The sequence below is a fragment of the Ambystoma mexicanum genome, chromosome 4p, assembly GCF_040938575.1.
Source record: "Ambystoma mexicanum isolate Mex_15411 chromosome 4p, UKY_AmexF1_1, whole genome shotgun sequence".
NCBI classification, from domain to species: domain Eukaryota; kingdom Metazoa; phylum Chordata; class Amphibia; order Caudata; family Ambystomatidae; genus Ambystoma; species Ambystoma mexicanum.
Window position 1 is genome coordinate 1,029,008,529 of NC_090927.1, and position 15,091 is coordinate 1,029,023,619.

Below are 15,091 nucleotides of genomic sequence, written 5' to 3' on the forward strand. Positions count from 1 at the left end.
CACATAGTTGGTCCAATCCATCATTAAGGCGATCACCATCTCTATGATATTTTACTGGCGATTTTTGTGGGTGTTAACAGTGACCGAATTTTGCCATTGAACTGCTTTCTTTTTGATAAAAAACAAGGTTATGGCAGATAAAGTCACAGGTCCACAGCGCTTGTATAACAATTAAAGAGATCAACCAATGCTGCATGTGTCTGGGTGGTGTGGGGATACTGCCAGTATAAATCCACGAGGTAAGTTATGAAGAACAAAAGAGGTCCCAGTCTCGCTGCGCCAAGGAATTTGAATTTATTAAAGGAGAAAAACGCCTTACACTCAGCTGGCGCGATGGAATTCTGAGCAGACACAAACTTACGATCGCCGCAAATTCATCCTGGCATTGTCCGACGTTCAATTTTGACGACTAATTGCTGTAATTCAAGCCTCTGAAGAAGAGCTGTACGCAGCTTGAAACATGTGTTAGGCGTTTTTCACCTTTAATAAATTCCAATTCCTTGGCGCAGCGAGACTGGGACCTCTTTTGTTCTTCTTGCTTTCTTTTTGATGTTCCAGGTTATAAGGGCTTTGAGTCGCTTATGGTCGCTCGTGACACCTCCTTTTACTGAGAAATGTGCACATCTTTCAAATAGGTTCCTAGATACAACAATGTAATCTAATATTGATTCTATAGTCCCCCGATACCATGTGGTAGCAGGTGGGAGATCCCCCTCTAGTGAGCTATTCAGGATCTTAAGATCCCATTCATCAAAAAAATTCAGCCATCTTTTTCCATTCGTAGCTATTTCTTTCCTAGTTCCTTTGGGACCAGGGTGGCTTATTCGGACACATTGAGAGTTCAAGTCCCCCCCCCACCACCACAAATGCATCAGGGTGGGACAAATTAATATCAGTGAGGATAGATGAAATTGAATCTAGAAATTCCAGCATTTTTTCACAAGCAGGGTTCCAGTACAAATGTATAACTATGACCTTTATGTGATCATTGCTTGAGAATGTGACCGCCTTTACTACAAGGATACCTTCTTGTTTACAAGGAAGAATTGTTATATCATCGAATAGAACCCATCTGCAGTCTATTAAAAGGCCTCCCATTGGTCTTCCTTTCGCTTTTAACGTTGCTGGTTGAATTGTTAAATTGAAACCCTCTATTTCAGGTATATTCACTAACCAGGTCTCTTGTAGTAATATCAGGTCATCTCCCCCAAATAGCAAAACTCTCATCTCATTGTTCCTGAATGAACTGGAACCCTGCATATTCGAACTAGTAATTTTTATGTTCTCCCAACTAAAGAGAGGTCTGTCCTACACCCAATTTCTGGCATACTTGTATTATTATCTCAGGTAGCATTGGCCACGTCAATGAGTCAACCACCACCTTAGATTCCACTTCTGGACTCTTTTGCTACTTATTTTGTGCAGATCCTTGTTTGACAGGGACCCCATCCTTGCCACCAGTACCCACTGCTCCAGCTTCGGTGCCTGGTCTGGTTTTCAGCACTTCTAAACCTTGAAGGCGAAGCTTATCAACAGCATTTAATATGGCTTTAGCCCCAATATGGGAAGCATCCCCTACTTCTGCCAAGCTTGTCAAACCATACTCTGGAAATTGGACATACTCAATATCACTAGTAGAGAATAAGTAAAGGTCTGGTATCTTTTTAAACATTGAGAGTAAAGCCCCCCTGTTCAATGGTTTTTTGGTTTGCCTGCTGGTATCACGTGTAAACAGAGCCTGGGCACTGCATAGGGAGCAAAGGACTCTTGACTGCACCCCCCGCTGTTCGTATTATGACCCCCCTCCAAAGTCGGGTTTCCAGGACGTTCCATCATTGGAGAGATAGCCGGAAGCCTTTCTTCCAGGCTTACTTCAGGTTGGCCTCATTTCTCAGACTCGACTTTTGAAGAGAGTTTCTCATTTTTGTCATTCTGGGATTCAGTTTGAATTTCAGGTGTTCCTGATGTTAATGACGTCTTTTCCTAGACACATTGAAGATTGGAGCTATTTTTAAGCCTGGATTTTGAATGGAAATTGCTTTTGGGACCAATTTGTGCCGAGGTAGAAAAATCGGAGCCCATTTGAGCAATTTCCATGTTGTCACAGATCTCAAAACTTCTTGTAGGTGCGAAGGTCCGTGACTTGGTTCCTTGCCCCATCCAGCATCAATCTGGATACCTATGGTTACTTTAGGCACAGTGCATTCTTCTGACGTCAAAAGTGCTTTTTTCATTCAGTTTTTCTTAGGCTTGCCTACATCTGGGGCTTTGGAATCAAAAGGTTCGACTTGTTGCTCCTCTATCTGAGCATCAACATTTTCCTCAGTTAGTTCTACCTGACCACTGAGCTACTTGACAAAGTTGTTGACTTTAGAATATTTTACTTTTTTTCCCCTCCATATTTTTCGACTTCTTCTCTTGTGGTCCCACTGACTTGGATGCAGGCTGGGCTGGCCTTTGTTTCCTGCGTCTTGCCCTTCTCCGTCTCTTATGTGTCTGCTGCGAGCTTACTCTCCAAGGTATACAATTGTCAGTGGTTTCCTGTACGGGTGCTTCGTTTATTTCCTCTGGTGATACTATAGGTGGTTCAATTATGCATTCAGCAGCCTGCGCCAAGCGACAAAACTCCTCCATTACAGACTCAGAAAGAGGGGTATTGTCTGCTATTTCAACTATTGAAGGCAAGGGTCCCTCAATTATAGAGCCCATTTCTTGGTTCTTAGTTTTGTCTTTTGTCTGTAGCAGTATGAGGTGCGCAAGTGACTTCTTAGTCTCTTTGGCCCTCATTACGACCCTGGCGGAAAGGGGTTTACGCCGGCGTAAACCATGGCGCCCCTTTCCGCCTGAGTACGAGTTCCCTTAGCGCTATGGTGATTTTAACGCCTGCTTTTAGCAGGCGTTAAAATCCATGGCGCTAAGGGACCTTGTTGTTAATTACGCCACCGTAATTTACGGTGGCGTAATTAACGCCTTCCCCACTCCCATTATACCCTATGGGGCAAAAATGGGAATGGGGAAGGGTAAATGGGGATTGGGGACTTACCGCCCCGCCAAGGTCGGAATGGGGCGGTAAGTCCGCCAACCACCATGGCGGAGTTGGCAGCTTAGCGCCATGGACCATGGTGCAAATAGCACCATGGATCTCCGCCAAGGTCGTAATGAGGGCCTTTGTCTTCCTTCAGCAGTGTAGTCAAGAGATCATTGATCCCCATCAGCTCAATGCTTTGTTTTAGGAAACCTTCATCCAGCTCCTTTAGAGTGGGTACCACCGCAAAATTTATCGCGTTGCTCAGTCCCACAACTTCGCTATTTCCATGAGGATTCCGGTATGTGTTTGCACGTCTCCTTTCATTAATTCAAACACTTTGACATGGGAATGTGGAACAAAGTTCAGAACTGGACTCCGCTGGTCAATATTATTTACATTCGCTGGCAAATTCTGATTAGATTCAACAGGAGCCATAGATTCCCTCCTGAACTCCTCAGTTGAATTAAGCATGTTCCCTTGATACAAGGATTTTGCATCAGGGTAGGCAAAGAATTGGATGTTTGTGAAAGGTCTAGGGCCTGCCTCAACAGGTGAGATTGCTTGATCTCAACAATGGTATTTAGATCATGAAATTGGGACCGTTGGGCACTTATGTGGAGTGCACTCATACTATTATGTCTGCGCCTCTGAAAGAATGTATCAATAGTTCCTTTTATGTTGGTAGCGGACAGGGTAAAGTCGGTTACACGTGTGGGTAAAGGTATCATTGGTTCGTGTACAGGACTTTCCACCATTGGGGTTGACTGGACAGCAGTCTCTTGATGAACTTGCACCCTCACGTGACCCGGCCCCCCACTACATGTGTTGAGGCTTGGTAACCCCAGATGACCAGCCTGTGGGCCGACTATTTGTTCAGTGTAAGAGCTGTCCCAATACTGCGCTCTAGAATCCTCAGCAAAGGGTCCGCTCCTCAAGTTATACTGGGAAGACATTGATCTTTATCACTTTCCTTATGTAAACAAATGGACAGCGTCACTGTGCAGCGGCCACGTAGGGACGCCTATGAGTCTGTAAATTAAGTCATGTGATTTGCATTCATATAGAAGTCAGGAAGTATTGTATAAAAGGCAAGAGTGGAATCTTCAACTTGAGTTATTGATTGCCGTGGGAAATATTGACAATAGAAAGAGGGGAAGGATCAAAGGGGTTGAACCCCAACAGTCTCCCTCCCAGCCGGCTACCGCTTTCACTTACCAGTGTATTTTATGGGCTGAACGGTCGTACAATCAAGGTCCAAGAAGAGCATGGGGCGTAGTTGTAGTTGATGCAGGGCCGATAGTAAGTGGGCTAACCCCTTAACTCCTGCCCACAACAGACCACTTGTCCTCCCACTTCTCCGCCTAAACTGGATTTCTTTCCTTTGGACCATACAGCTTATCTGCACAAAGAGCGGGAAACAGCGAGTTGTCCCAGCTCTTTTCTCCTCTCAGGTTTTCACAACCACCACATCACCTAGAACTAAGGTTGATGGCCTTGCGTGACTCCTGTGATCTGCATGGACTTTCATCTTTTCTTTTGCTTCAGCATCTCTGTGCCGCATCTCCTGGTCCTCTTCGATAGACTCTGAGGCACTCTTGTAGTAGGCTAAATGGGTGCGGACACTCCGGCCAAACATGACTTCAGCTGGGCACTTCCCTGTCGAGCTGTGCAGAGTATTCCTGTAGTCCCTCAGGAGTTAATGCACTGCCAAGGACTCTGATACCCTCTGATGCTTCTGAGGTTTTGGAGTCACTAGGACCGTTGCTCGGATGCCTTGGTCTGACATGCTATGGTCTCACAGTTTGCTGTTGTGCAGTGCTGCTTAGTCTCCCTCACTCTGAGGCCTATTTAACAGGCCTTTGCTGTGTGAAGAGTTACCCCACGTGATGCGGTCACTGGGAAGAGGCACGAGCAGTGCTCCAGAGCCTTTCTCAGTCTCCGCTCTGAGGTCACCACCGCCTCTCTGGATCAGAAATGGCCCCTCTGGTGCACAGACACGCTGTGTGGCGGCCGCCGCTGTGAGGCATAAGCACTGCTGACACTGGCCCCTCCCCTGGGCCTATGCTGACTTCCTAGAACTCACTGCTGAAGCCCTTGGCTTTGTGCACCTCCCTCAGGCTGAGCGCTGTCCTCCAGGCTCCTTCCCTCGATAGCGGGATGCCTCTGGCTCCTCCAGCCATGTTCGCAGGCATTCCGCCTTGATCAATGTCGCACACGCGAGCTGTCCATCGTCGCCAATGTAGAGCTGGCTGTATCCTGCATCACCAGGACCTCTGGGATCAGGCAGCCTAAGCGCACACTGCACGGCGTGGGAAATAAGGCGGCAGAGACGGAGCTCCTCACTCAAAGTTTTTATTATCCTCCCCTTACATCGTCTGCCTTCTTTCCCATTCCCACGTCACTTCCCTCCCCACTCCCTCGTCACGCCCCCCTTGACACTAACTACATTTCCTGACAGCACACCCTAGGCACCGATAGAAGATTTAAACACTGCATGTTCGTTGACCATTTCTTGCTGGATTTCTTATCTATGTTCATGTTTGAATAACGCCAGTACACACACACGCGCGCGCACGCAAATATAAATCTATAAACCATAAAGCAACTTCCAATCTGTCTCTGGCTCTATTTGCCAGAAATCCCTTCTAACATTATTTTGGCATTATTTCTGATTCGTGAACGTCTGTTTCTGATGCTTTGTGTTGAGGGGCAGCTAAGTGTGGAGCAATGACTCACACTCAGATTATCCAAATCACCTTCATCCTCTTTTTTTTTTAGCTGATCTACACCAACCGGATATGCCAAATCCTAATTGCTGCATTAATTTACTGAACAGTAGCAGTACCAAGCGTTTATCTAATGCACACTGGCTGCTGCGCCGCGTCTCCTAAAACTCCTCATTTGTTACAAGGTTTAGACCTTTCCATTTAGAAATAAGGTGCCAAAAGCACTCTTTTTTTCTGTTCAAAGAATCTCCCAAAACACACAAAAACAAAAAGGAGAACAATATGCCAATAAGGCCTGCCAGGGTTTACAGTGTTGTTCTTTGTGCTGTTATTGATGGTGGTGGAAAATATACCTCGGCCTCCTCTCCCCCGTGACTCCATCTCTGCTTCCCTTTCCTCCCTTGGCTGTCTTCCCTTTCACTCCCAAATTAAATTTCAATTTCTCTGCCTAGTCTTTAAATCTCTCCATGGTCTTGCTCCCCCTTATCTCTACTCCCTCCTCTCGTTCAACACTCCCTCCCGCTCCCTTCGCTCTGCTGACCACTTCCTTCTCACTGTTCCTCCTTCCCCTTGTGCCACATCCCGTTTCTGCTCCTTCCATCTCCTAGCCCCTCTACACTGGAGCAACTTACCTCTCTCACTCCGCTCTATCTCTACCTTCTCCTCATTCCGAACTTCCCTCAAATCTCTCCTTCTCCATTCCCGCCATGAAATCCCCCCTTCCTGCTCCCCTCCCACCTTGCCTCATCTCCTTGATCATCTCCCTCTCCCTCCTCCCCTCTTCCACTTCCCGTCCCCCCCTCTCCCTCTCAGTTCTACTGCACTACTCTTCTTCTCCTATCCAGTTAATTGCTCTACTTATTGTTTTGTTGATCTGATTCTCTATTGTAAATTGCTTCTACCGTTACTGTTATAAAGTTATTGTCATATGTATCCTGTTGTTAAAGCGCTTTGGTGTAAAGCGCTATATAAACAAAAATAAATACAAAAATCTCCCAAATGAGTGGCCCTTTGCACAGAAAAATAGCAGCAAGGGTGGGTGTGTCTCAATAGTCTAGTTACATTGCGTAAAGCTAGGATTTATTTTCCTGTTAAAATGCATGCAGTTTGCAATGTTCCTCCAAGTTAAATGGAGCTGTTTGTTATGATGATGTCTCTTAGTTCTGTGTCCTACGAGTAGTCTCATGGAAGCTATTCCTCACAAGCTATCCCTCAAAAGACATGAGCCGTGGTCAAGAAGTAAAGGTTACCATATAAGGAGGGAGGAAGGCTGAGAAAACCTCATTCTAACTCATATTAATCATAACAACGGAAGGTCAACGTAGAGGTATGATATAACGCTTTGCCTATGTGTTGCTAGAAAATAGTGAAGTGAATAAAGAGACAATATGAGATGAACACTGAAAGTCGTTGTGTGCATTTTGCACGTTAGCCAAATAGCCTACAGTTATTTCTGCTGCCAAGATTACCAAAATATTTCCTATAGAGGCTGCAGGGGAGTTGTGTATATTGCACAGTGCACTCAATCACCATTGTGTAATGTGTGTGGTGTTGGCAAGGGCTGAATCTTCTGACTTATTTCTCGGAGAAAGCACTTATTGTCTCGGACTCAGATTGATTATGATATGTTATGTTATCTTGCATTTGTATAGCGCCTGCTGCCATAGTTCCTGGTGTCAAAGCACTTGTGCCTGCCAAGAGAAGCAAAGGGGGAGTATGATAGAGCATTCAGTATTGGTAGAAGGAGCAATGTTGGGTAGATAGTAGGAATGAGGGCGAGGGATAGATAAAATGCTCAGGGAGCATGAGACGGAAAAGGTGGCCGAGCTATCTGTACAATTGGACCAAATGTATTGTGGGACTCAACAGGATTCTATGGGGCACAGCGCCGAAAGGAGAGATGGCTGGAAAGGAGGTTTTCACCGCACCAGGCGGTACGCCCGGAATGAAAATACTGCATGGTGAGCTGGGGCATGTTGAAGCCATTCCCACGAAAACACAGGCCGCTAAGCCCTCCTACTTACTTCCCTAGAGCCCCCAACAGCATTTGACAGAAATCTGAATTTGCCAATTTTTCAACAGCTCCCTGAAAAGCAAACAAACAAACCTCACAAGTAGTATGGGCAGCAGCAGGGCACTGACTGAGGATACAGGAGCAGCTAACTTTTTATGTAGACAAGAATGTACAAACATGCATGTATGCCAGTATTACTGGTACAGAACACTGACATGTTATCATTCCATGCGTGAGCATGTTATGCAATCCTGATTGGATTATTTTCATTCTAGAACATGTAGTTTTGCTTTTCCCTTTTAAATTCACGACAAGTCCCAGAAAGCAACGAAAGAAATACTGGATAACAAATGGAATGTAGATGCGTGAGAGGCATAGCGGTATGTCTGTGTTTGACATTCACAGGTCTGGTGAAGTAGTGCCTATGCAAGTGGGGGCACTCAGCAGTCACATGCAGAGAAATGTTCAGTCTGACACTTCCACTAGGTCTTCAGCTATACAGTCAGAACGGGGTGGGCTGATATATATGTTTGTTCCAAGCTGGCCACTCACTGAGTCTCAAACTAATGGGGGCACATGACTGTAATCAGTTGCCAGTGTAGACTTGGGACAGAGGGACATGGATTACAGAGGCGAAAACAACAGGACAGTCACTCACCAGCCGGAAGGACCATCACAATGCCAGAGAAAAAGCCTTTGCTGATTTTGGGTGTCTGTGCTGATTGCCGAACTATAGAAGATATTGCTGTGGGGGTTAACAGACACATTCATCAGCTGAGTAAGGATTGCGTCTGCATTTGGCCATTGCTTTACTGTAGAAAGAAGACAGCCACTTTCTTTTCTGTGGCTATATGACCCAAATGCTTCTCTTGGCATCTATGGAATCAGTCATAAAGCGGGCAATTTGCATTTTAGGTTCTGTTGATTGGTATTTCTAAATTGCACATCTGTAGTGATCAGTGCACAGGTCATCCATCCCTAGTGGGCCAGGGAGAGTTGTAGCTGAAACCTGTCATATGTTGACATTGTGCCAATCAGCAATGTGCGTTGCTGGTATGCAGGTAAACTTCCGCCCTGACATGGCAGAGTGATGCTTGTAAACATTTGGACCCTGTCTCCTTTCCTTTTTTCTCAAATGAATCACTACTTGTGAGCATGCAGGGGGATAGTGATAAGGGTGGACTGGATAGGCTTGGTACGCTCAGCAATGCATCTTTGTTATGAAGAGAAGCATCTGCTTTAGCTCCCTCCAATATTCCCTTCCCCACGTTCCTTCTCTGTTTCTTGGGCTGGGCACTTTTACCAACATGGCATTTAATACTGAGATCAGGATATGGAAAGGTAGTCAGCAGAAGGAAGGTTATTTCACCTTGAGTGCAAAAAGAACTCTAGACAGACATTACAAGGGTTATTCCCTTCGTGTTTAGAATCGTAGCCATTCTCATGGGTATCACTCCTATAAAAAAACGTATGGAAATACAAGAATGTCTGCAGAGTGTCTTCTTTCACCTCATCTGTTCCACAGTTCCTTGTTTCGCAGCTCACCCACTTACCCTGAGCAGCACATTACTGCATAAACGGCACAAGTAGTGGATCAGGTCCAGATGTCTGTAAACTGGTGACTAATGGCGTGAAGCAGTGGCTATCTTTTTGTTCAAACTCCCTCTCTCTCCAAAAACACAAAAAACTGATTGCACCAACTGGTGTCAAATAATATAAATATTTGTTCAAAGAGGACATCTTGGAAGGGAAACGTTGGGTTGTAACAAGATAATGCCTCTGTTCCCGTATTGTTCTTGGAAGAACAAGCGATCCTGAGTGAGACTTCAAGAATTCTTAGGAGTTAATGTTAATGAGTCGTGTACGGTGCACTGTTGCCATTTGCATGGTCTCTTGGCGCTCTAGTGGGTCTCCAATCGAAGGAGGATTGCAGGGTTTTTTATAGGATTGAGAGGGAGAGGAGCAAGACAGTGTTGATGTGCTGTTGGCAGCTGCAGTTCAGAGAAACCGGCCAATTACTGTTGCTCTGTTTTCAGTTGTCAGCCGTTTTGTGGTGTTGAGGTGTGATTGTGTATGGATTTCATGTCGGGTTTTGTGAAGTGTGAGTGGTTTGTTGTGCGTTAGATGTGTGATTGTGTTTAGTTCAGAGTTTGAGGGTGCATATTCATAAATGTATGTGTTTAGCATGGCTAATTATTAGCAATACATATCCTACAGCCAATATTAAGTCTGAATGTGACACCTTTCCCACCCCCAATTGTTCATTCAAGTGTGATGCATTTCCCACCCCCAGCAATTCATTCAAGTGAGACATATTCCCTTTCCCCAAGTGTGGCACAGTTTCTGTCCCCAAGCAATCTGTCTAATATGCCAAGTGCAACACATTTCTCACCCCCGGCAGTCCATCTAAGTGCGACACCTCTCCCACCCCGAACCGTCTATTCAAGTGTGACACACTTCCTAACCCAACACTCCATCCAAGTGTGATACGCTTCCCATCCCCAATCGCCCATCCAAATGTGACACATCTCCCACCCCCTACAATCCATTCCGTTGCAACAAACGGCCCATCCCTAAACAATCCATCTAGGTACCTGTCCCCAACACTTCATGAAAGTGTGATGCATCTCTCACCCTAACAATCCGTCTCGGGGAGCCAAACCCATCATGTTGTACAGGGCCAAGCTCAAGATGCAGCTGGGAGCAAAACGCTTCGCAATACTATTACATCCGATGCAAAATGCAGGTAACCTGCACATTCAGGCTGAGTGTAAAATGTGACTAGTTTAGACAGGCTACATGCGGGATATGGTTAACCTTTGCTAGTAGGTTAAATGCTGGTAGGTGTATGATGTCAGGTAATTAGAGTGGGTTTTCTTCTGGAGTACATTAATGGGTGTACTCCCGTTTTTTCTTGTAGGTTTCTCCTGCTGGATATTGCACGGTTTAGCACGTTGGGTTGTGTTGATCGGGGTAGGTCCCTTTGCCTGGTCTTGGTTTATGTTGGGTGTGGTGCGTGTGTTTGGTTCGTCACTATACAACCTAAACAATTTTGGCAAGATGGGAAGCAGGCAAACTTCCTCAGTAGGGGTAGTTGCAAGATGTGAGCACCTCACACAGTTAGGGTACATGTCAGCTGTTGCAACTTGACACAGTTAGGCTAATTGCAAATGTTGCTGACTGTGGCAGACTTATGCAATTAGGCGAAATGCATCTGTGCCTGACTTACGCAATTAGGCTAAATGCAATTGTGTTTGACTTACACGATAAAGCTAATTGCAAACTGTGCTAGTGTGGGATGTTTCAACCCACGCATCCAAGCCCTACAACATCATTGTGCATTACTGGCAGTGGAAACATCATAATGGCCGCCGGAAAGCATGCTGCTTGCCAGAAATCATCCAAAAATGCACAGTGAAAACCTGACAGATAGGCCACCATCTTCTTTTGCCTCTGTCAGTGTTAATACAGGAGACCATTGCCAGCCCCATCCTTTGGCTGCCCACAGAACAAAAGCAGACAAAGGACTACAGAGCTGTTCAACAATTCATTTCTTGATTGTCAAAATTGCTAAAATCATGGGCACGAAACCACCAAACAAAAAATTCAACTTCTGGTTGGCTGTTCTACATTACTCTACTGCAGAATCCACATCAATACAATGTTAGCAAGGATCATATGCTATCAGGTAAAATCCCCTTTTTGAAATGTATTAATTCAAGACAGCTGCCAAAAATGGGTGCAGTACTGGAGCCCGCCACTGACCGGCCCTGGTGATCTAAACTCTGACAGGAGACATGGATTTCAGAAGCTAAACAGTATCTTGATGCAGCTCAGACTTCTAAAGGTTTGCAGTCCATGGGAAGCCTTCACATCTCAGAACTCCACACAAGAAGGCAGAAAATCACAAGTGTCTGTTAATCAAATGGAGAGTGGCACCCTGGACTGATGCCCTGCTAGCAGGACAAACCAGACAAAGGATGCCTTCAGCTGAATATGGTATGCTGATTTTGGGTGTGAACTGTCAACACTGCTCTGGGGGAAGGCAAGACATCTGATCTCTGAGTCAAGCCAAGTTTCTAGGGGCGGAGACAAACGACTGTGGATTCAGAGAGTCCAGCAAATATATGTTCTGTGAGAATACTGATAACTAATTATACCAAGTGGACAAAAATGTACAATTTGGAGATTTTTAAAATCACAATTTCGCTCACAATTTGAGACTAAGCTGGACGTTGGGTGATGTTCTGAGACCGAACCCCGCGATTTATTAATATTGCAAACACTGTGGTTATATCAGAAAAATGAAAACTTACTGTAATATGCGCAGAGAGGGGGTTTACCACCGTGGAAGATTTGATGAAAAACCAATATGGCGAAACCCACTAAAAGCGCAAAATGTTGTCATTTCTGAACCCAAGCTCTTAGAAAGATCAGGGTTGAACAGAGAACTGTCTTAAAATAATCTGGGATTTATACATGTATTCTCAACAACTTGTGTACCTCGGAAACATGTTTGGTTATAAAAAATTGGGTTCTAAGTAAAAGCAAAGGGGTGTTTCTTTATTAGATTGTAAAATAGTAGCATCACTCTGACTCACTACCCTTTCTCCAGTCAGGGCACAGAGAATCCTTTAACATATCAAATCCTTAGTGGGTTGGGCATAGAAAGTCAGCCTTCCCACTCACTTTCAAAAGACATAAAAAGAACCACTGAAACCCAGATAGGGACTGCTGTTTCCACTTTCTTGCACAGCACTTTGCCGGATCAGACAATATCCAGAAGGACCACAAGCTCCAGAACTTAGACTCCAGATTCCAGATAGATCCAGAGACCAGACTCTAGAGCCCAGTTCTAGAACCTAAAGCAGGGGCCTAACCCAAAAAGCTGAACTCTTCTCAGCAGGCCTCAGAATCCAGCATCCTAAGGAAACTATTCAACAGCCGGGCAAGCTGTTTGATTCTGGCTAGAACCCTGTGCCAGACCCAGACCCGGAAAGCAGAGCTGTATCCAGAACCCGTCAGACCCAGACCAGACCGCTGTGCCATGCCAATAGCAGATCAGAGGCCACGCTGTGAGCAGAACCAGTGCCAGAGACCGTCCGGTGGCGGGAGTGCAGTCCTAGGCCCATTCCAGTCCAAAACTAGGAATGAGTATCCAGCCAAGAACTGTGCATAGTCATCTCTTAGTCTAAAGTAATCTCATCCCATCCATTTCAACCTATTTAGAACTGCATAGAAATCTTGTGTCCATTCAGTGATTTCAAAGCTGCAAAAGTGTCATCTGTCATTCTGAAATCTTGACTTCATTTCTGAAAATCTACCTCCACAAAAACCTCTGTATCTTTTGACCGTAGGTCCTAGAAGCAATATTTAACTGTCATTTTAAAGCTAAGAACCTAAGCTTTCCAAAAAGACCCAATAGGACATTCCTCATAGTTTTTCCGTAATCGCGATCGACGCACTCAGAAAAAGTGCAACGAATTGCAAAATACCCATTCCTGAATCATTGCTAGTGTTGACCTGAACTAATTCAAAGTAGCTATCACCTATCCTGAATCTCCTATAGGGAATTAAAATCATTTTTAGCATATATTTCACTTCATTGCAAATCACATTTAAAAGTATTTTTGACTGTTTAAAAGCATACCGGTTGCTCTAAGCTTGCTAGGGGGGAACTGGAATTTGAACTGCATGTTGATTGTATTCCTGAATACCTGTGTGCCCTCATTTCCATCTCTTCATATTGCATAGGGCGGTAGTGAGTTGTCACAAGGCAAAAAGTGATCATAGTATCTCTTGTTGAATCCATATCGAGTTTTATTTCTGTGCATGCATTCTTTCTCATCATTGCTTTTCCTTGAAACCATACAAAGTATTCTCTGCTACCTTATCCTTTCTATACCAACTCCTAAGTAATTAAGGAATTGTGCTACTGTAGATTATCCATTGTTGATCGCTGTTATATTCATAAGTGTGCCATCAAATATTAATTTATTCATAAAAGTGTGATATATATATATATTGTTTAATTTTTCCAATAAACCTTTTAATTTGCAAAACAACCTACTTCTTGGCTGAGTGAGGTCAGGGGTTTTCAAAGAGAGGGGCGTTATATAAGGGTTAATCATACAGATTTAAGAACTTGACATAAAAATATATAAATAAGGGCTTCAATTGGGCATCCCAGACTAGGCATTGACTTAGTTGGATTGCTGAATTGAAGTCACTTACAGAGTGGGGGCTCGGAGCCGGGGATTCTAGATTAGATCTACCACTTGTGCAGCTTAATACAGTGTGCTAACTGACAGGATACATAAACCCTGTTGGATTACCACGCTGTGTTATGCTGTAAAAGCACTCCTCAAAGGAACGCTCTAGTAAACGGTCTGTTTTGCAAAATAAAATACTAACTTCACTGAAACAGGGTCAGATATATGGAGAGATCAGGGTCCCTTACATGTGGCCCTGAGTGACCCCTAAAGCCAAAGATGAGCATGACAAGATTGCCAGGATAGCGGCATATTTATATTTATATTTATATATGGTAGCCATACAGGACAAATGTGCTGAAGGCCAAGATCTGGCAAATAGGCAACTGTTGGCATTAGAGAAGGCCCAATCTGACCTGGACTCTTCTGAGCAGAGGCTGCACAGGAGCCAGGAGTCCGAAAATGATAGTAGACAGTATCTCATTAAAATAAAAGAGGATATGGGTATCCTGCAACAGGAAAAGGCAGACCAGGATACCAGATTTCTGGCCTTGCAGAAGGAGTACCAAGAAGGTTTGGACTCCCTACCGCAGAATCAGAAAAAGCTGGAGCAACAACTGGACTTCAACAGGGCATGCGCAGAGCAGGTAGTCACCCTGCAAAGCCACCTAGATAGGGAAAAGGCAGAGAGCAATAAACTGATTTTGAAAGACCTGGATACCCAGGCAGAGTTTGATGAGGAGCGCCAGATGGCGGGTGCCCTTCAAAGGCAGACGGACGACCTGGCGGCACAGAGACAGGCTCTTACTCAGGAAAGGGATACCTTAGGCCAGGAAGTCTGTCAATTAAAAGGGAAGCTGGAGGAAAATCACCTGGCCCTCCAGGGACTGGGTGAACTCCAAAAAGAGCACTAGAACTTGTTGGAGCACACCAGGAGGGTGGAAGATGCTCTGGCAAGAAAGGAGCAGGCCAGTAGGGACGGTACCCAGGAGGTAACCCTCCTGCAGCAAAGACTGGCCCAGTACTCCAAGACTTACCAGGAAGCACAGAGAGAGAATGAAGCCCTCTGCCAGCACATTGATAGGCTCCAGCAACAGGTAGCCATGCAGGA